The 23177-nt window shown below is 39.4% G+C and overlaps 1 protein-coding gene and 1 long non-coding RNA gene across 3 annotated transcripts in view; one reads left to right on the forward strand and one right to left on the reverse strand.

Annotated features, from left to right (window-relative positions):
• The window catches only part of RBFOX1 (RNA binding fox-1 homolog 1), a 2204869-nt gene that overhangs the window by 867069 nt on the left and 1314623 nt on the right, over positions 1-23177 (forward strand). The window lies entirely within an intron of this gene.
• LOC309644861 overlaps positions 12750-23177 on the reverse strand; it is a 408244-nt gene continuing 397816 nt past the window's right edge. The window contains exon 2 of the long non-coding RNA XR_014254627.1: positions 12750-19134. This is a non-coding gene — a long non-coding RNA (uncharacterized lncRNA). The remainder of the gene's footprint in view (positions 19135-23177) is intronic.

Consider the following 23177-nt stretch of genomic DNA (forward strand, 5'->3'; position numbering starts at 1 on the left):
AAAACGTAAAAAACACAGACACATGGAGGCTAAACAATACGTTACTAAATAGCCAAGAGATCACTGAAGAAATCAAAGAGGAAATCAAAAAATACCTAGAGACAAATGACAATGAAAACACGACGATCCAAAACCTAAGGGATGCAGCAAAAGCAGTTCTAAGAGGAAAGTTTATAACTATACAAGCCTACCTTAAGAAACAAAAAAAATCTCAAATAAACAATCTAGCCTTACACCTAAAGGAACTAGAGAAAGAAGAACAAACTAAACCCAAAGTTAGCAGAAGGAAAGAAATCATAAAGATCAGAGAAGAAATAAATGAAATAGAAACAAAGAAAACTATAGCAAATATCAATAAAACTAAAAGCTGGTTCTTTGAAAAGATAAACAAAATTGATAAACCATTAGCCAGACTCATTAAGAAAAAGAGGGAGAGGACTCAAATCAATAAAATCAGAAATGAAAAAGGAGAAGTTACAACAGACACCGGAGAAATACAAAGCATCCTAAGAGACTACTGTAAGCAACTCTATGCCAATAAAATGGACAACTTGGAAGAAATGGACAAATTCTTAGAAAGGTATAATCTTCCAAGACTGAACCAGGAAGAAATAGAAAATATGAACAGACCAATCACAAGTAATGAAATTGAAACTGTGATTAAAAATCTTCCAACAAACAAAAGTCCAGGACCAGATGGCTTCACAGGTGGATTCTATCAAACATTTAGAGAAGAGCTAACACCCATCCTTCTCAAACTCTTCCAAAAAATTGTGGAGGAAGGAACACTCTCAAACTCTTTCTATGAGGCCACCATCACCCTGATACCAAAACCAGACAAAGATACTACAAAAAAAGAAAATTACAGACCAATATCTCTGATGAATAGAGATGCAAAAATCCTCAACAAAATGCTAGCAAACAGAATCCAACAGCACTTTAAAAGGATCATACACCATGATCAAGTGGGATTTATCCCAGGGATGCAAGGATTCTTCAATATACACAAATCAATCAATGTGATACACCATATTAACAAATTGAAGAATAAAAACCATACGATCATCTCAGTAGATGCAGACAAAGCTTTTGACAAAATTCAACACCATTTATGATAAAAACTCTCCAGAAAGTGGGCACAGAGGGAACCTACCTCAACATAATAAAGGCCATATACGACAAAACCACAGCAAACATCATTCTCAATGGTGAAAAACTGAAAGCATTTCCTCTAAGATCAGGAAGAAGCCGAGGATATCCACTCTCACCACTATTATTCAACATAGTTTTGGAAGTCCTAGCCAAGGCAATCAGAGAAGAAAAAGAAATAAAAGGAATACAAATTGGAAAAGAAGAAGTAAAACTGTCACTATTTGCAGATGACATGATACTCTACATAGAGAATCCTAAAAATGCCACCAGAAAACTACTAGAGGTAATCAATGAATTTGGTAAAGTTGCAGGATACAAAATTAATGCACAGAAATCTCTTGCATTCCTATACACTAAGGATGAAAAATCTGAAAGAGAAATTAAGGAAACACTCCCATATACCATTGCAACAAAAAGAATAAAAATACATAGGAATAAATCTACCTAGGGAGACAAAAGACCTGTATGCAGAAAACTATAAGACACTGATGAAAGAAATTAAACATGATACAGAAAGATGGAGAGATATACCATGTTCTTGGATTGGAAGAATCAATATTGTGAAAATGACTATACTACACAAAGCAATCTACAGATTCAATGCAATCCCTATCAAATTACCAAAGGCATTTTTTACAGAACTAGAACAAAAAATTTCACAATTTGTATGGAAACACAAAAGAACCAGAATAGCCAAGGCAATCTTGAGAAAGAAAAATGGAGCTGGAGGAATGAGGCTCCCTGTCTTCAGACTATACTACAAAGGTACAGTAATCAAGGCAGTATGGTAGTGGCACAAAAACAGAAATATAGATCAATGGAACAGGATAGAATGCCCAGAGGTAAACCCACACACATATGGTCACCTTATCTTTGATAAAGGAGGCAAGAATATACAATGGAGAAAAGACAGTCTCTTCAATAAGTGGTGCTGGGAACACTGGACAGCTACATGTAAAAGAATGAAATTAGAACACTCCCTAACACCATACACAAAAATAAACTCAAAATGGATTAGAGACCTAAATATAAGACCGGACACTATAAAACTCTTAGAGGAAAACATAGGAAGAACACTCTTTGAAATAAATCACAGCAAGAGCTTTTTTGATCCATCTCCTAGAGTAATGGAAATAAAAACAAAAATAAACAAATGGGACCTAATGAAAGTTAAGTGCTTTTGCACAGCAAAGAAAACCATAAACAAGATGAAAAGACAACCGTCAGAATGGGAGAAAATATTTGCAAACGAATCAACGGACAAAGGATTAATCTCCAAAATATATAAACAGCTCATGTAGCTCAATGTTAAAGAAACAAACAACCCAATCCAAAAATGGGCAGAAGACCTAAATAAACATTTCTCCAAAGAAGACATGCAGATGGCCAAGAAGCACATGAAAAGCTGCTCAACATCACTAATTATTAGAGAAATGCAAATCAAAAGTACAATGAGGTATCACCTCACACAGAATGGGCATCATCAGAAAATCTACAAACAACAAATGCTGGAGAGGGTGTGGAGGAAAGGGAACCCTCTTGCACTGTTGGTGGGAATGTAAATTGATACAGCCACTATGGAGAACAGTATGGAGGTTCCTTAAAAAACTAAAAATTGAATTACCATATGATCCAGCAATCCCACTACTGGGCATATACCCAGAGAAAACTGTAATTCAAAAAGAGACATGCACCCCAATGTTCATTGCAGGACTATTTACAATAGCCAGGTCATGGAAGCCCCCTAAATGCCCATCAACAGACGAATGGATAAAGAAGTTGTGGTACATATACACAATGGAATATTACTCAGCCACAAAAGGAACTAAATTGAGTCATTTGTTGAGACGTGGATGGATCTAGAGACTGTCATACAGAGTAAAGTAAGTCAGAAAGAGAAAAACAAATATCGTATATTAATGCATGTATGTGGAACCTAGAAAAATGGTACAGATGTGCCAGTTTGCAGGGCAGAAATTGAGACACAGACATAGAGAACAGACGTATGGACACCAAGGGGGGAGAGCCGCGGAGGGGTGGGGAAAAAAAAAGTTCTTAAAAAAAAAATGTTTATATTAGAGCTGCTGCATCAAGCTCAGCAGGCTCCTCCCTAATGACAAGAAGGTGGATGGTCTTCCTGTGTTCCTTTGCTCAAACCCTTTGCTGAACCATTTTCATTGTTTGCCCCCAAAGACTGCAATTTTAAGAGTCTGGAATGTGGTAGAGTCACCTGATATGAGAGAAAGAGAAAAAAAATCAAGTGGTGTTTTGATTCCACCTACTCTTTCTCTTAGTGAGAACATATACCATCAGTTTTGCTATAACATGACATCTGTGTTCCTAAAAATCACTGCACTGTGCAAAAATCACACAAAAAAGCCACAGGGCTTATGGGGAGAATGGGACTATGGGCAACTTCATCAGTGACACAAAATGATGCACACACACAAAAACAGTGGCATAGTTTTATATGTGTTAAATGATTAAAATACATAAAAGCCACAATACATATGGCACTTCGCCTTGAAGTTTTCTGGGGAAGTGGGCATCAGAAGGGGTGCAGCTTGTGAGTTATTGTAAAGTGATAGAAATGGAGAGTTATCCGAAATTGGATGGAAAGTTGTGGCACCAGATGTGGATGAGTATGACTCATAACACATGCTGTGAACTGGGGTAGCATGCAAGCGTTCGAGGTGTGTGCTTGTGTGTGTGTTTGTGTATTTCTGTGGAGCTCATTTCAGCTGCGTGGAGTTTTCTGTGTTAACCTAGTGTTTTTCACAGATGAAATCAAGCATGAGCAAATGTGGAATCCGAATTATGCTCCAGTTGTTCCCTGCTCTATCCCTGCATTGAAATGCATGCGTGTTTTCGAAAGGGACACTGTGATAGAACTAAGTATTCGTCAGAGGGAGCGTGAGATGGGAGGTAAATGTTGGAAGTTCGGTTCTCCATTGTGAGCATCCCAGAAGAGCACATGTGACCAAGAACACATACGATTCCCCATGACCTCAAATGCAAGCCAACCACTTCATCTCGTGCTCCACTGAATAAAAAAATAACATGTTCTGAGTTGTGAGAAAAACAGCTGTGTCAGATCATTATGTAGTTTCCATGTGGCCCCTTCCAAACGGATGTACATTTTTGCCTTCCACATTTATAAGGAATCTAACTTTCACATGAGCTGTGTCTCAGTGGTGTCTTGCCTCATGTATGTATCCCAGATGTAATTTTATTCCAACACTCAAACATTATCTAGGAATTTGGGGTCTCTCTGAGAGATCTGCCTTGTGATTCGATCATTTATTGGCATCCTTGTTGACTCACGATCTTCATGTCAGCCTTAAAGGAGTATTGAGGTTATTCAATCCATCCTGCTTGTTTTGTAAAAGAGGACACTGGGTTAGAGGGAAAAAGGATTTTGCTCAAGAACTTAAGTTAAAGGCAGTTTCACAAATAAGTCAGGATGCAACTCTAGAGCTTTCTTAAGGAAACGCCTAACAGTATTCCTGTTGGATCAGTGTCTTTTTTACTTGTGTTAACCTGCCTGTACCTGATCCGAGAATCCAAATACTCGGATTTGGAAAAGTCATGTTAACTCTCAACATGGTATCAACTCTGCTATTTTTATTTTTGTCATGGATGGCTGGCAGGCCACCATCCAAAATGACACACGTAATTTTATTTTTTTTAATCCAGCTAGTTGTTTGTTTCTTAGTCTCTAAACACATCTTGGTAAACATGGGGGGAAACCCCAGGCATTCCTATTACTTCTAAAGTTGGTGATACTCAACTCTTAGACACCCCCCCCCCCCAATGCACTTACCTTATTTTCCACCAATTCCTCCTCAAAGAAAATTTTAAAAGCTTTAATTTCTCCAGTTATACACTCAGGAAACTGGGGATACAGGTTGGTCTTAGATTGTCATTTTGGAATCCATGTTGTATCCATGTTGTGACCAGATGAACATCAGCCCATCTGACTACCTATTCAGATATATTATAGAAAACAGTAGGGAGGTAATGTCTTGGGGGAATTTACGTTTGTTCTGGCTTATTCTGGAAGGTTCTAGAAACTTCAGAACCCATCAGGCACTTGAAAAAATATCTACTAAATAAAAGTAACAGAATCTATCCAACCACCCAAAATAAGACCAAGCCACTGTTTAATTGAAATCTGAACAATTACGCTATGGAGGTATTTGAATCTAAGCATAAAAGTATGAGCAGCACAGTGACGGGTGGGGGGGAGCATATGACATTTGAGACTAGTCTGTAGACATATCTATAATGTCCTTAAAATAAGCCATTTATGGGGGGAAGAAAAGGTGATCAAGTTGAGATATTTTAGAATGTATGTGATATCAAGGGGGTGATTTCTTTATATTGTTATTAATTGAGTTGTCAGTGCAGTGTGTGTGGGGTTGTGTGTGTGTGTGTGTGTGTGTGTGTGTGTGTGTTCACGCACACACACGTGTTTCTCATAAACCCTTGGCTTTCCACCAAGAGGGCATTCCAAAAGAAAGAGATGAAAGAAAAATGCATAAATGCACAATAACACATGATTAAGTTTTGACCCCATAGATTGTTAACCTTCAAAGCTAACTCTGCAGTAGCACAATATTATTAGCAATAAAAGGAATTTGCTTTGCCCTTTTTTAAATTACCATAAACCGATTGACTGAGACAGAATGATGTTAATATTTAAGAAGTAGGACACTAGATTCTATTATCTCAGAAGCTCTGTCACCAGGCCCTCTCTGTAGTCCTGTTATCTAATTATTGGGCTTAAATTGCATTAGTGTGCTAGCAATTTGTCTACCACTGGAAAAGTAATTGACATTTGGGTTACTGCTTCATATTTGGGAGACTTGCTAGCTAGCTCCGAAGAGTCCTCTTCTGTCAGGGCACATTAGCTTAATCTTGCCTGGAAGAAAAGGGAAGCTCTGTGTTTTAAGGTATGCTGCCTCTGTAGCTGGTTGCAATTTGGTATTAAAATTTCAGTTCTGTATCAAAGCTGATAAGTCACCTGAGATGAAATTGAACAAGGTTGTCGTGACAAAGTAATTAATGGCATTTTTTGACTTTCAGATGACTTTAGGGGAAGCACACTTATTCTGTTCATCTGCTTCTGCTGCCATGTTTATAAATATGTATGCACATTTACAAAACATCTTTAACTGTTGTCAGATGTTTTTGCAGGCTCCAGATTTATGGTTCCTCTGAATTAAATAGCACCGGGTACCCTTGGTATACAGTTGTGATCTGGCATTGACGGGAAAGGCAGTGACTTTCCATCATATTTCAATCATATGAAATAGGCTTCTCCTGACACCATACATCATGGATAGGCCGTTCTCTCTCTCTCTTTTTTCTCATTTTCTTTGTGCAAAAATTGAAAACAGCGTACTTTGGTTATCCTATTTCTGGACTTTTTGCTGCCTACCAGTTTGGGCTTAAGAAGACAGTGATAGGTGATAAAAAATATTCTGCATTTCTCTTTGAAGACAAGCATAAGCGATCATATGAGTCTTTGACAATGTGGCAAACGTACCGGGAATCAACAGATTGTTGGCGCCTGTAGCCCATTTACCTGAGAATAACGGCCTTCTTTCACAGGCATTGAGATTATAGTCTGGGGTAACAAAAATGACAGAAAGTAGAAGTGGCCAGTCACCATTTTCCTTAATTTGAAAATTGAAGATGAGTCTTGAAAATATTTGGAAACTGATGAAGTTGGTATTTCTCTTTTCAGGCATAGATCAAATCCACCTTGGGACAACTTTTCCTGCCTGTCACTTCAACCTCTTCTTTGCCTCTCTCCCCTGGCTCACTTTACTCCAGCCCTGCTGGCTCGCTTTCAGTTCATGAGCAAGCCAAGCTCCTTCCCGTTCCTGCTGCCAGGACAATGCACGGGCTGCTCCGTCTGCCTGGACCGCTCTTCCCCGCACTCTTTGCCAAGCTAGTTCCCCCTCAGCCTTTTACAAATCCATGAAAACGTCGCCTCTTCAAAAGGTCCTTCCCTCTTACCTCCTGCTCTGACCCGATGTTTTCTCCATCTCAGCTTGATTGCTTCTTTCTTGATTCTTGTTATAATACACACTAAATTATGTACTCATTTTCATTCTTTTTCTTCATCTGCTTTCCTCACTAGAACAAGGATCCATTGGGGGCAGAGGTGTTATCTGTCTTACTCGCTGCTGTATCTCCAGGAGCTGGCAATATTAGATGCTCAATATTTTTGTTGAATGTATTAATATATCCTCCTTCAATTTCAGCCATGATATATATTTTTAACTTTCTATTTTGAGACTCACAAGAAGTGGCAAAATTAATCCAGAGGGTTGCCATGTACTCATCACCCAGATTTTCCCAAAAGTAATGTCTTAAGCAAGTACAGTACAATGTCAATTTCAGGAAGCCACACTTTTAAAAAAATCAAGGTACACTTTACATTCCATAATATGCACTCATTTTAGGGGTATATTTTGATGTTTCGACCAACATATGCACTCATGTAAACACTACCACAAGCTTTTAAGCTAACAGTTATTTCAGTGGGCAAGTCTCATTCATTTAATGTAATCCTTTGTCATTTTATATTTTATACTGAGAAATTTTCTCTCCCCTCCCCTGATGTTCCCTTCAAGAACAACATACATTTTTAAGCACATGGTCTTTTTTTTTTTTGATATCCACAGTACAGGTGAGCACATTGTAATGTACTTAACTCTTAAAATAGTGAATTGAAATGTCATCAAAAAACTACTTTTTCTAAGTGGGTACATTTGTTTAAAAAAAAAAAATTGGAAGGTACACAGCCCTGCCTCAAGTTCTGTTTGGAGGTGCTTGGAAGTTTTCCCAGGACGGATTTTAGCTATGGCTCAACACACACCTGCCACACAGGCTTCTGGCTTGAGGTGCCCGTGACAGCGATCAACATTAACCCTGCCGCTGATGGATTATTGAATATCCTTACCTTTTCCCTTCAGCCTTCTAATGCTGTTAGTGGCTTCCAAGGCTCCCGTTGTTCAGTGGAGCATTTTGCATAAGGCACACTTTATCTTTTATCTCCCGAGAAATGGCAGTTAATGCAATCTATAGGAAGGCATAAATGAGGCTGATAAAATTATCTAGCAGCCAAAAGGTTGCTGCACTCATTTATCTCTGCATAATTTGGAAGCTAAATGACAAGATTAGGGAGCGGCAATCCTTTTGACAGGAGATGTTACCCGGAATGATGAAAATCAAGGTTTTTTGGTTTTGACTTTTTTTCCTTTTCTTTTTCGGGGCAGGTGGTTAAGAGAGGGTTGAGGAAGAAGAGATGGTTCAAGGCGGTTCAGGTTTCTAAAGTTGTTATCCTGGGGCGAAAGCATCCCTAAGAAATAGAATTCCTAAGAAACAGAATGCCATATATTGATATAATTATTTCCCTCACTGAATGAGAGTGCTCTTCCCATTTGATGTATATATGATAGAAAAGTGACGATAAAGTTTGAAAAAGTGAGTCTGAATTCTTAGTTTACTTCATAATATTTTTTCTTAACTTTAGAGGGATATTGTGGTCATTAATCTCTCATGGAATAAATATGTATATTTACCTGAAGTGTAATAGTTCCTTTAGTTTCAATTCATAGAAACTAAGTAATAGATAATAAAATATAATGTGTAATAATATATCATATAAAAGCTTCTATTTTGAGACTACAGTAAGAGTATAATCCCATTTTAATGAAATTATTATTCAAAAATTTCTAATCACTGATAATGATATTTCTGGATGGGATATGGAATTTTTGAAATCTTTTTTCCTTTTTATATATGTTCTTTGCTTAATTGTTTTTGGGTGAAAACAAACATCTATCACAGTGAAAGAAAAGGTTATAATCATTAAGAGGAATGTTACTTCAGGGATGAAGTGAACATAAATGGCATCTTTGTTTATTTTTTCATTCAACAAACACATATTTAGGGCCTGTGGTGTCCCTGATACTTGACTATACATCTTAGTAGAAGGTGAAATCCACCAGCTCTCTGCTCCTTTGGAGCTCACCTCTTATCTGTCTCCATCCTGGGCTAGGGACCCCTTACAGACAGTTTTTCTCTTCATGAATTTTCTCTTCATCTCACAAAATGCATGGTATAAATCAATCAGCAAATATCTACTACTGTGTCCTGTGGAAATGTTCACACAGTTATGCATGGTGGGCATATGTTATTTGGCCTGCAACTTTATAAATTTAAGTTAATTGCCACTACTTTAAGCATCAGGACTTTTCACAGAAAAAAAATCAGCATTTCTGGCTTTTTTTGAGAAATTGGAATCTCTGACAAAACTGGATTCCCATCATATCAGGGCAGTGATTGGTGTCGAGTGGTGGCTGCCTCTTTTGCTTGGGGCATATCCTGCTCCTTTTCCCCTAGTCCCCACCACTCCCTGTAGTGTTTCCCTTGCATTGAGGTTTAGTGTCTGTTTATCACAAGGCCATTTATATAGTGGTATCATTTGTATACTTCCCTCATTTTTGTGACCAGACTGGGACATTTAGGCATTTGTGTTTTTTGCTCTTTATCTTACAGTCTGAAGGGGAATTTTGAAAATATTTGTCATATAAAATTGGAAACCTTTCCAAAATTTTTGAGAAGGCGTGTGGACATCTTAGAAAGTGTTACTTCCTGCACAGAGTGGGATAAACTGGGGACAGGAGAAGTCATAGCATGTACGTTACAAGTCCGAGCTGAACAAACCCTCATTTCTTAGGGGGTTGGTTTGGTGTGAAGCTGTTGAAGAATGTGAAAGCATCTTTACAGACGATGCAAAGCACCTGTAAGATGGGCCGCCTTTCTTGGAATTGACAGGCTCTCCCCGCTGTTGGCCCTTGGCGTGTGATTTATGTTCCCTAGGGTCTGTGTGCTTCCTTCACATCAGTAGAGACCCTTGCTTACCTGTAAAGAAACTTAGCAAGGAGTGAAAAATGCAAATTGCTTCCAGACTTCCTATTAGTTGGTCTATTTTCTTAGTTTGAACTGAACCTACTGCTGTCTCATCTAGCATATGTACGTTTCTGAGGTGAGAGGGATGGCAGTGCAAGCAATGTGCAGGTAAAGCCAGATGTTATTAAGCTTTGAAAGCTCTGAACATACAGGTGTATGGGATGCATCGCCGGTACTGAGGTCCTTACCTTCCTGCGCCCTAATGCTCAGCCCACTTTCTTCCTCAGACCTTCCCGGCTCTCCAGGAAGCTGGGAATGGAAGGGAGGAGCAAGCCGCAAGCGCTGCCCTGCGGTGGGGTGGGAACCAGACGATGTCTCAGGAGCCTTTCAGCTGAGACAGGTGTTCTAGCTTCTCATCCGACAGTAGGACAGAGGGAGTTCATAGACACATGGTATTAAAGTCTGCACTCCATTTCTTTTTTTAAATTTTATTTATTTATTTATTTATTTTTGGCTGTGTTGGGTCTTCGTTTCTGTGCGAGGGCTTTCTCTAGTTGTGGCGCGCGGGGGCCACTCTTCATGGCGGTGCGCGGGCCTCTTACTGTCGCGGCCTCTCTTGTTGCGGAGCACAGGCTCCAGACGCGCAGGCTCAGTAGTTGCGGCTCACGGGCCTAGTTGCTCCACGGCATGTGGGATCTTCCCAGACCAGGGCTCGAACCCGTGTCCCCTGCATTGACAGGCAGATTCTCAACCACTGCGCCACCAGGGAAGCCCCTGCACTCCATTTCTTATCAGCTCCATTGCCTAATTCTTTTTAAAAATATTTTTTCAGTTTATTTCAATGTGTGAAGCTAACCAATTCCTCTCACATAATAAAAACCTATAAAAATCATCAACAGAGAATTCCCTCGTGGTCCAGTGGTTAGGACTCCACGCTTTCACTGCCCAGGGCCTGGGTTCAATCCCTGGTTGGGGAACTAAGATCCCACAAAATGCGAGGCATGGCTAAAAAAAACAATCATCAATAGCTACAGTCAATGTTTTATAATTGTCACAAAATGCTTTCCCAATAACTTAAAAAAAATTCATAGCCCCAAAGAATTGACTGAGGAAGCCAAATATGAATTTCATAAGAAACAGATTTGAACAGTCATTTGAAATACTAGACATTTTCCAAAATAGTAAAATACGCACTAGTGAAACTTCAAATTCCAACAATGCTATAATCTCCTTCCAAAAATAGTTGTTAAATATAAATATTACTGCTTTAGATAAGTAATGAAGATGGAACCATCTGGTGAAAATTGGTTATACGTTAAACACTTGAAATTTAAAAAATTGAAATCTTTGAAAATAAGTATATCTCTAGTAAATCATTAGAAACCTGACTAGAAATAGCTCCCTAAATATGACTGTTAGTACAGGAATCTCCAACACTTTTTAAAATTGAAGTATAGTTGATTTACAGTGTTGTGTTAGTTTCAGGTGTACAGCAAAATGATTTAGTTTTATATATATGTATATACACACACTCACACACACACACACACACACACACACACATATATTCCTTTTCAGATTCTTTTCCATTATAGGTTATTACAAGATATTGAATATAGTTCTCTGGGCTATACAATAGGTCCTTGTTGTTTATCTATTTTATATATAGTAGTTAATCCCAACCTGCTAATTTATATTGCCTAATTCTTGCTTGGTCCATACAGATTTCTATTAGGCTCCACCCATGAGGGCCAGCACACCTGCTGTTCTAAGTGGCAAGAGCTTGGCTCTTGGAGCTTTTTAAATAAATATGTATATATATTATACATTATTTAAAGGATTTTATTTTCCATCTCCAGAGAGAAACACTGCAAAGTTAGAAGTTTTACAAAGGTCTAATAATAATCCTTGATTCTTAAAGACGGGGGCACAAACTTTTCAACACCATGTAATCCTCAAGCTAAGTGTTGCAGAGGAGGGAAAATATCTTTTTCCTCTACCTTCTAAGTTCTCAAATGTCACAATAGACAGACTAACAGGAAGCAAGCATACAGATTTATTTAATATTAAGTTTCACGTGGCTCGGGAGCCTTCATAAGGAAATGAAGACCCCGAGACATGGTTACACCTGAGTGTTTCTACACTAGGTTTGAGGGAGAGTGGAAAGTCAGGGAAAGATGTGTTGGAGCGGGGGTGGAGGAGCTGAGTCTGCTGGTCCAGATTCCTCTCTGTCCCTCTGTCTTTGGAGATAAGGATGCCCCTTCCCTCTGGGTTTGGGAGGGCACCTCTCACATGAGAGTTTTATGAACGTTTCAGAAGGTCAGAAAGTTTTTCCTGCTCATGCCATTTCTCAAATTCCTTCAGCCTGAAATATTTAATGTGCCAAGGTGCCCTATTTTGGGCAGCATGTCCTGAACCCTGTCACTGTGAAGCCACTCCAGTGGGACTGGGTCAGCCCAACGGCTTCACTGTCTCCTAGGACAACGCAAGGCCTCCTGTTTTCCAGAGGCAATGTATTCCAACTCCACAGTTGAGATCTTTACTGTTGCAGGACAGACTGAACCAAGTGAGGGGGACAATCATTGCTTTGGTTTTGACCCTGAAGAAGACATAGATGGCACCTGGATAACCTGCTCTTATGAAAGATCAAGGAAGAGCTTAGACTCTTCCTTCGGGGACTGTGGCCATGGCATACTTGGGGAACATGCCATATTCTGTTTCCATGGGATTGATTTTAGCAACAGTTGGGCTTCTGTATTTGTTAGCTGCAAGTGACAGAAAACTGGAACAACGTGACTGTAGCAATAGACTGATCTCCTTCTTTCTCAAAACAAGCTGACATAGGTGCAGATTTCCTATCTTCCAGAATATATAACAAGCTATACATTCTAAAAGTATACAAGATATATACTACACAGTATTCAAAATTACACAGATATATAGATGTGTCTATGTGTGTATGCATTTTTAAAATAGATATTCATCACTATGATAACGGAATAATTTATTGGGTTTTTATAAGTGAAGATGTCTACATAGAAGACATTTTTAAACCTTTTTCTCCCCGAAGAAACATGTAGTATATCTTCAATCTGAAAAAAAAAAAGGTAAGAAAAAAGGCCAATAATAAAGAAATCCCTCTGTTATTAATGGGGAATTGAAGAGCCACCTACTTAGAATAATCGTTTTACATAATGAAGCAGACCTGAAAGGCCTTTCCTGTTAAGAGTGAAATATGCTAATTTTATATTCACCGCTGTGGTCAACTGGAGACAACCCTGCGTGATGACCTTGCAGCCTTGTAAAAGGTTGGTCACCTCTTATGAGTCAAAAAGTACCTCATTTTGAACTATAATCATCAAAATGCAAATCGGGTCACTGACTGTAATTTCTATTTATTACTGTATTTTTGCATTTAAATAGAGAAGCAGGATATATTGATTTTCCACTTTCTGTCTTTTTGGGGGAGGGAGAGTAGCTTAAACAGCTCTTTCTTGAACCTTCAATTATTTCTTTCTAGGTGGTCCTGTAAAATGCTCTCATGTACATGTATTTTGATTGTATCATCTTGGTGACCTCAGTGGGTAAACGGGATCTCTGAAGCTTCCCCCCAACCCTGTTCTGGCCGCACTGGTGAGATATACAGCCTGCATGGTCAAAATCTTCCTAGGAAGCCACCTCAGCTGCATTTGAACTCCCATGGTAGAATCTCTTGCTGCTTTGATATTCAAACAGGTCCTTCCGTGTCTGGGTGTCAGTCTCATTGACTTTGGTCTCTCCCTGCCCTTTTGTCTACTGTGCTAAACTTTTTCTACCCTAAGGCCAGAGTTTCTCAACCTCAGCACTGTTGACGTTTTGGGCTGAAAGATTCTTTGTTAGTGGCTGAGGGCGGTAGGGGTACAGGCTGTCCTGTGCATTGTAGGTTATTTAACAGCATCCCTGCTGTCTACCCACTAGATGCCAATAGCATCCATTCCCTGGTTGTGATAATCGACATGTCTCTGGATATTGCCAGATGTCCCCTGGGAAGCACAATCACCCCTGGTGAAGAATCATTGCTCTAAGCATGCGTTCCAACCATCTCTCAGACCTCTTCACCATCCACTTCCTTCCTTGTTCATTGTACTCCACCAGCATGGTGGCGTCCAGTTTCTCAACTGGACCAATCTCCTTCTTGTCACCATGTCGCAGCATGAGATATTCCATGTCGCAGCGCTGTTTTCTCCTTCTCCCTCTCCTTTCCCCGTCTCCGTGGGTTATTTCTCAGAATCTTTAACATGCTAATATGCATTAGGAATCTCCAAGAATGTGAGCCAGAGTGATAAGTGATAGAGATGAAGTGATAGTGGTTGAGGGCCTCCTGTCCTGAATTTATTTACTTGACCATGAACTCTCTCCCAGCCCCTACACATGAAACGCGCAATTGTAAACATACGACTGAAAACATTCCATTCCCTTCTTTCCTTAAAGATGCTGCCTCCTCCATAAAGTCTCCTTCTCGTCCTTCAACTGGAAGGGACATTTTTTTTCTCTTCTAGATTTTTTTTAGCACACTTCTGTCCCTCCCTCCGTATGGGCTGTTTATCCTGTCTGACGATCGTGTGGGCACATCTCATTTTCCGGGAGCACACAAGCGCTTTGAAAGCAAGTATTCTGCCTTGTTCAACCTGGTGTGCTTTCTTGCATGTAGAAGGGCTACATAAATATTCCAATCAGTCGACTGTCTTCATAACCCAGGATGAATCCACTTGCTATTCTTCCCATTTCTGAGATCCATAAGATGATCACAGCAGAGTGAAAGGTAGGGATGATTCTCAAACTGTAAAATAAAACCCTAAAGCGTTTAAGCATCTAGAAAGCAGAGATGACATCTTTCATGTGTGTATCCCCGAAAGGAAATAGGCACAAGTGATCCCACTTGTTGGAAGAATAGATTCTTTTTTTTTTTTTTTTTTGGGTGTGTCAGATCTTCGTTGCTGCACGTGGGCTTCTCTCCAGTTGTGGCTCACGGGCTTCAGAGCAAGTGGGCTCTGTAGTTTGAGGTACACAGGCTCTCAAGTTGAGGCGTGTGGGCTCAGTTGCCCTGCGGCACGTGGGATCTTATTTCCCAGACCAGGGATCGAACCGGCGTCCCCTGCATTGGAAGGCGGATTCTTAACCACTGGACCACCAGGGAAGTCCTGGAAGAATAGATTCTTAGTGATAGTTTCAACCTTCTCCAACTCCATCAGGGCCATCTTTTCACCTGAGTGGCTGCACCAGTCAAGAGCGCTACGTGTTTTATTTGACTTAGCCTGTTTTCCTGAGTAGCCTCTGCTAGGGATGTTGATGAGCTACAGTTTCAAACTCTCAAGTGAGCCGAAGCCAAGTATAAGTATCCTACACATTCAGACGGTAACTGGGATTCTACAACCTTGGCTTTTATTTGTCTTCTTCCAGCTTCACCAGCTGCTCGCTCCTGGTTATAACCTCTGATCCAGCTTCTGTTTGTGCCTCTTTATCTCCTAAAGGCTCCTAGGGTGCTTGAAAACTGGAAAGCATGTTCTCTCTTCCTCCTACATATATGCCTGTGAATGATTTATATTTTTAAATGTGGCTTTCCTTGAATGTTGACTTCTGAAAACTTTTCCTATTTCACTTTATTTTTTTTTCTCCCTTGGAAGCTCTTCTTTGATAACCAGCCTGGTCTTCTGTTCTTTCTACTTTCCTTCTGACTATTCACCTTTTGCCCACTTAAACAGAAGCTCTTTGGTGTCTGCTTGGAATTTTGGCAGTGCAAGTTCAAAAGAAAGCCCTCTTAAGGTAACCTGTACTGACATATCCGCATCTTAACACAAAGCTTTGCTGGATTAATGGGTCGGCTGGAAATGTCTCTTTGCTTCAGTCATTTTCACCTCTGTGTTATGAGGGTAGCGTTGTCTATTCATTTGGGGGATTCTTTTTTTTATAGAAAATCCATCTGAATCTAGAAACAAGTGTCATTTTATTGAATGTCCCACTTTCAGAGGTGTGTTGGAGAACAGTAATGTTGCCAAAGAAGGCTGAACTCTACTACTGTATTTCCTTTGTTTGAATATGCATGCATTTCCCATAGTTTGACTTTCGGATGTGGAGGAAGCGGTTATAAAGTTGATATTTCCTACAGTCTCTGTGCTCTCTCAGAACTGACAAAATGTGCTAGTAAAACATTTAACTATTAATAGGAAGCTGCTAGGATTGCGCTCTTGTCGAGGAGAATATCAGGGAAATACGGGGAAGAGTGTGGAGTTGATTTGCAATTTAACTCCCCTCCCCCTCCCTTTGCCTCCAAAAGCTGACGGGCACCACCTGTGTGTGCATGTGGACACACCCCATCATGGGACTTCACACTGCCTGTTCGCAGTGTCCAGGTAACCTGCTTATCTCAGGGCATGAAGTATTACACAGGTGCCTGACAAATCTGCTGAATGAATGCACGCCTGAGTGGCAAGTTGTACCATCAGTGCTGAAAGGAATTTTGACCATAATGTGTTCTTCCCTTTAGTGCGAGTAGTATCGGTCCAATATATGTTATTTTTATCAGTTTGTTTGTTGAACCCACGAACATTTTCAGTGGAATAATATTAACGAATGCCCATCCATGCCTCTTCGTCATGCCAGGTGAATTCTAGCAATAAGTATATGAAGATGATTAGCTACTGGCTTGGCTTGTTTTTAATAAGAGGAAAAACTTGCTTTTGCTACATCTGGCTCACAACATACAGGATATTGTGGTTCCAAATGGAAAATTTCTGGCAATGGAATTAAATAATATCATCCCTTGAAACTTCCAAAGGTTCCCAATATCCTTCTTCAGATATTTCATCAGCTAATACCAAAGCCAGAATCTCCATTAAACTTATTAGTAAGTCCCAAATGGAATTAGTTGAGGCAAAAAAGGAAAAAGAAAAAAATCCTAATTATACTTTTTCTTCCTAAGTGCAGCGTGCAAGTGCAAATGTGGTATTAACTATGATTTTCAACATGAACGCATACAAGTCAGGTTATAAAGGTCAGTTGTATATATGTCAAAATTGAGGCATACCGGGGAGCTATTTGATGACTCACGGACCACATCTGTGAAACAGGTACACATTTATGCTGAGATGCTGAATCACCAAGAGGAGGCGATAAAGAAATCAAATGTTAAATCGAGAGCAGAAGTCACAATTTGTGGTTGATGATTTTGGCATGTCCAGCACAGCCTCTGCTACTTTTCCTTTGGCAAATGTTCATTGGTCATATCTGGGCTTTATGTTCTGTTGATCAAGTGATGTTCTCTTCAGATGAGAATTATGTTGTAGAGTGACCTTGAATAATTTCTTGACCTCTGAATTCCTTTACCTGTAAAATGAGGATAGGTTAATCCTCCTAAAGGATCATGATAATGCATGGAAAGCTCTTAGCAGAAAACCTGAACATGTAATTAGTGTCCAATAATAAGTATATGTATGTGGGTATCAATATCAATCATCTAGCTATCTATCTCTATATGTACCTATAAATATTTCTATCTATACATCTCCATACATATATACAAATGTATTTATATATCTATCATCTGTCTGTACGTGTCTCTACGCACACACAACACATAACATATAATATATACATTTAGTTTACCTTTTTTTTTTTTTAGCCGCACCATGTGGCTTGTGGGATCTTAGTTCCCCAACCAGGGATTGAAGCCAGGCCATCAGCAGTGAAAGCATGGAGTCCTAACCACTGGACTGACGGGGAATTCCCTAGTTTACTTTCCTGAAGTGCTGATTAACTGGCACAAGTTCATGAACATTTCATCCCTTGTCTTATGGGACTAAAAGAATTGTGCTGAGAAACAGAGTCTTCCCTCTTCTCACTGCCCTTCCTAACATAGATATTAGGCTCATTCCCTTATTCTTTTAGACTCAGCTAGCATGGATCTACTGGGTTTAGAAGCCTCTACTGACAGAAGATGGACTTAAAGCTTGACCTGAGCTGTCCTCCTAATGTCCACCAGTAGTGTAGATTATACTGACTTGTGATCCCTTGATAATTTGTAATTCATGTTGTTAATATTATCTCTCTCAACCAACGAGATCTTTTGATTAACCAGAACACAATCAAAATTCCAAAAAGACTTTTATTGTAATCATTAACTATGTTTAACGAGCCATTTCTTCCAAGAGATCCAAAATGGTTTGCAGTGTGTTTTTATTAGAAATGCATTTTTCATTAAAAAAGTAACATAACACTATTACTAAACCCTTAATGGATAATTATGAAGAAAATAAAGATATTTATCATAATAAAATCAGCATTAAATTTGTGGTATATTCCTTCCCATGTATTCTTTAATTTATGTGGCTTTGATCATAATGAGCATGAATTTTTGATTTTTTAAAAAAATGAAACATTGTCTCATAGGTACCTAGTGATCTAGTTTCTATAGCCATAATTTTAAATAGCTGTCAAATACTTCATTGAGTGTGTGTGTGTGTGTGTGTGTGTGTGTGTGTGCGTGTGCGTGCGTAAAACTATAAAATATTGAACTGCTATTCTATTAGGGAGAATTAAATTTTACCTTTTTTATTGTAAATAATGTTCCAATGAGCATCTTTTCATTTATTTAAGATTCTTTCCTTAGGCCAGATTCCTAGAATGCAATTATAGGATCAGGGAAAAGGGAATATTCTATATGGCTCTTGATACATATTTCCAACTTGCTTTTCAGAGGATTCATACTAATTTACAAAGCCACTAGCAAAGGATATAAGTACTAGTTTCTGTACGTCCCCACCAGTTGTGGGTATTATAATTACTTTAACTTTTTGCTAATAGGAACTATATCATTGCTGTTTAATTTGAATTTCTCTGATTACCAGTTAGGTTAGTTATTTTAATATGCTAAATCTCTGGGTACATTTTCTTTTTTTTTTAAATTAATTAATTAATTAATTAATTAATTTATGGCTGTGTTGGGTCTTCGTTTCTGTGCGAGGGCTTTCTCTAGTTGCGGCAAGCGGGGGCCACTCTTCATCGTGGTGCGCGGGCCTCTCACTATCGTGGCCTCTCTTGTTGCGGAGCACAGGCTCCAGACGTGCAGGCTCAGTAGTTGTGGCTCACGGGCCCAGCCGCTCCACGGCATGTGGGATCTTCCCAGACCAGGGCTTGAACCCGTGTCCCCTGCATCGGCAGGTAGACTCTCAACCACTGCGCCACCAGGGAAGCCCTGGGTACATTTTCCTAATAGAGATCTGCCTTGTGTTTTAAATAATTCAGCTGACCAGATTACACTTAGCACGACTTAAAGTTCCATGCATCAAACAAAACAAAAATGCATATGCATTTTCAAAGATTGTATTATATAATCTGTGTTAGTCTGTGTTCTAATGTATCATCCAAAAATTTCTGTTATTCACTAGGATGAGCTTAAGCAAAATCAATATATGAGAATTGATTTACTTCCCTTATTCTCTGTAATAAGGGAAGTAGTGATCCTTCTCTCTTGATGTTCCTTCTTGATTTTCTAATAATTAATTCATGCACATGGTACCAATTTCAAGATGTACAAAAGAGTATATAGTGAAAGGCAAGGACTGACTTAAGACATATTGGTATCTAGGAAGATGGGTTTCCAAATAGCAGCCCAAACATTTACCCTGATGGGCATGAATGTTTTAGAGTAGAGAGATATTTCTTTTTAAATACCAATGTGAATGCTATAAAATAACTCTTCCAAGTTCTTGCTGCCCATGTGTGGCAAAACCACAAGTTTCCAACTTGAAAAGTTATTTCCAACATTCTACTTTGTTGTCTCTCACTGTAGAGGCTGAAAAGCCAATATTTTTCTATCCCCAACTCTCTTAAAACTTCCTTGAGACAAAAACATGATAAAAAGGATTAGACAAGAGTGGTATGCCTGTTCCCTTTCCTCCTTCTCCCTGCCTGGAGCAGAGAAGTGATGACTGGAGCTGTGGCAATCATTTTCTGTCCTTGAGGAAATGTGAGGGGAAATCAGCTCTGACACAGCAACCACCTTCTTCCAGATGAGATCTTCTCTAACTTGGTGCACATAAAAATCACCTGAAAGCTTTCATTAAAGCACAGATTGCTGGTCCCAGTCTCAGAGATTCTGGTTCAGCTGGTCTGAGGTGGGATGTAAGACTTTGTGTTCCTATCAAAATTTCAGACAATGCTGATGCTCCTGGTCTACAGCCCACACTTGGAGAAGGAAAGTGCTAGACTTACATGAGAAAAATAAAGCCCTAGTTTTCAAAGCCACTGCAATTGATGTTGCTTGCACCTGAAGGCTATATTAACTGATTTGCCTGCTAGGTCTACTTATTCCTGCTTCATGTGCACCATTAACTCTAAAAAGACATGTGAAGGTCGATCTAATTGCATGTACATGAAGATGACAGCATTGGTCAATGGTCAAGAGTGATCAAGAGTCTCCCACTCCAGGGACTTCCCTGGTGGTCCAGTGGTTAAGACTCTGCACTTCCACCGTGGGGGGCATGGGTTCAATCCCTGGTCGGGGAATTAAGATCCCACGTGAGGCACGGCCAAAAAAAAAAAAAAAAGGAGTCTCCCACTCCAGGAAGTTTGGCCTGTTCCCAGTCTTCTCCACATGCCTCTTCGTTTCTGGGAAGTGATGCGCTATAGGAGGAAAAGAGTGGAAGGGTTTGAAGGTGATCTTTAAAAATGGAAGTAATAACAGCCACACCCCCATTTGCTGCTGAACTAGGAGAGGGTTGTAAAAAATAATAGTGTCCTTGTTCTGAAAGCTTGGTACCAAAAGCTGCAGAGTTTGAGGTCCACACAAACTCAGCCCACATCCTCTATCTCACCTCCTGGTTTGTCTTTGGAACATACAGAGCTTGGTTGTGAAGCCCTTTCTCCAAGGATTAATTGAATCAAGATCAACCCTATCTGGAATGTACATTTAATACTTGGGAATGATGTCAGTAATATATGTAAGAGATTTTTATATTAGATAACTGCTCATTAAAAGTCAGTCCTTTCCTCCAGGGTTTTAAAATAGAAAGTATTCACCTTTTGCAAATGAGGATAGTGAAATTTACTTTAACTCATGCTACAATGAAAACTGGAAGAAAGGGAATTGCTCACAATACAATATAACTCCACAAAATTTGCATAATTTAGGCATAAAATGTAATACCCTGCTCACACTCTTTTGTCTTGAATGAAATTGGTTTTCAAGTAACGTGTGGGGAATCATAACCAGCTTTAGCGAAATGGATAATGTCAGAAAGCAAAAGTTCCTATTAGCCTAGGAGGCATTGCCTAGTACGAATCCAGGGTACGGCATTTCTGACAAAGTTTGTCTTGTGATTTTTTGCAAAGGACTTTGTGGAATTAACTGAAACATTTGGGCTATGCATTTTGGATATTGAATGGAGTAATTAACAATTTGAGACCTTAATACAATCTTTTTCTAGAATTCTTAGAATCACTGGGTGATCGTTATGCTAAAGATGTTAAAAATGACTTAAATTCCTGTAAATCCTTCTGTCCAAAGAGCACAAAATTCTTCTTGTAATTTAGTATTTCAAATAAATTTTCAGTGATGTAGGGGGAAGCTGCTGGGTATTTCCTTCTAAACAGATACTGAAACTGAGGTTCAGAAAAGGAATGCGTCTCTCTAGGCCATATGTGGAAGTGTTGTTAGAATTTAAGAGCACAGAATTTCTAATCTTGTCATGTGAACTGGTCCTTACATTGCTAGGGGTAGTATAAATGTCTAAAGAATTACTCACTGAAAGCATTGGCCTCCAAGAGCGTTTTCTTCATTAACCTCTTAAGTGGTTTGTATGAGGTTAAATGTTGTCATTTTCTATTCACTTGTCAGCTGTGGGCCTTGACCTTCACTTTTCTTATCTTTAAAGAGGGAATGATACATATTCCTTCTGAGATTCTAACAGATGAAAGAGTAATAATATTATTATTGTCTCACATACCTTTCTGTTGCAGACACTCTTAGTTTTCAGCGCGGGGCCTCCTCAAACCTGCGTCAATCTGCATTCCCTGGAGGCTCTTTTAAAACATACCCCCAGAGCTTTTGACTGGGGAAGTCTGGAACGGGGCCTGAGAACGTGAATTTTTTAAAGTTCTCAGGTGATGCTGATACTACTTGTCTGGGGACCACACTTTGAGAAGCACTGTTCTAGCCCTGCCCAGTCTCAATTTTTCTGTTTTTCTTAGGCATGACAGTGTTTCCATTTAAAACAAAACAACAGCGACAAACCTTGATTTCCAAGGAGTTTTTGCAACTGGGGGTGGCCATGGAGCCAATGATACATAAATAATGTCGCAGGAAGCTTTACTAAGCTGGCACAAGCCTTCTTGCCACTTGCCCTTCCTCCTTCATGCTTTTTCTTGCCTGGAAGGACTATTCTATTCGGAAAATGGAGCAGCCGTCTCGTGACCATGAATCAGGAGGCCAGTTTGGGTAGGGACACGGGAATATTGAAGAATCAATTCTTTAATAAGAGTAGCTGCAGGAGCCACCTCCAGATGCCTGTTCTGTGACACAAAATAGCTAGGTGGTTACCAACTATAGCAGTCCTTCACCGATTTATTTTTCATGTATACACACAAACCTTTTGGATTGTCTGTTTAATAAAAGTGGAGATAAAGAGGAAAACTGATTGGCATTTATTTTATTTTATTCATTTATTATTTATTTATTTATTTTTTAACATCTTTATTGGAGTATAATTGCTTTACAATGGTGTGTTAGTTTCTGCTTTATAACAAAGTGAATCAGCTATAGGTATACATATATCCCCATATCCTCTCCCTCTTGCATCTGCCTCCCACCCTCCCTATCCCACCCCTCTAGGTGGTCACAAAGCACCAAGCTGATCTCCCCGTGCGACGTAGCTGCTTCACACTAGCTATCTATTTTACATTTGGTAGTGTATATATGTCAATGCCACTCTCTCACTTCGTCCCGGCCTAAGCTTCCCCCTTCCTTGTGTCCTCAAGTTCATTCTCTATGTCTGTGTCTTTATTCCTGTCCTGCTCCTAGGTTCATGAGAACATTTTTTTTTTTTTTTTAGATTCCATGT

This window comes from Balaenoptera physalus (assembly GCF_965194825.1).
Source record: "Balaenoptera physalus genome assembly, chromosome: 16".
Classification (NCBI taxonomy): Eukaryota; Metazoa; Chordata; class Mammalia; order Artiodactyla; family Balaenopteridae; genus Balaenoptera; species Balaenoptera physalus.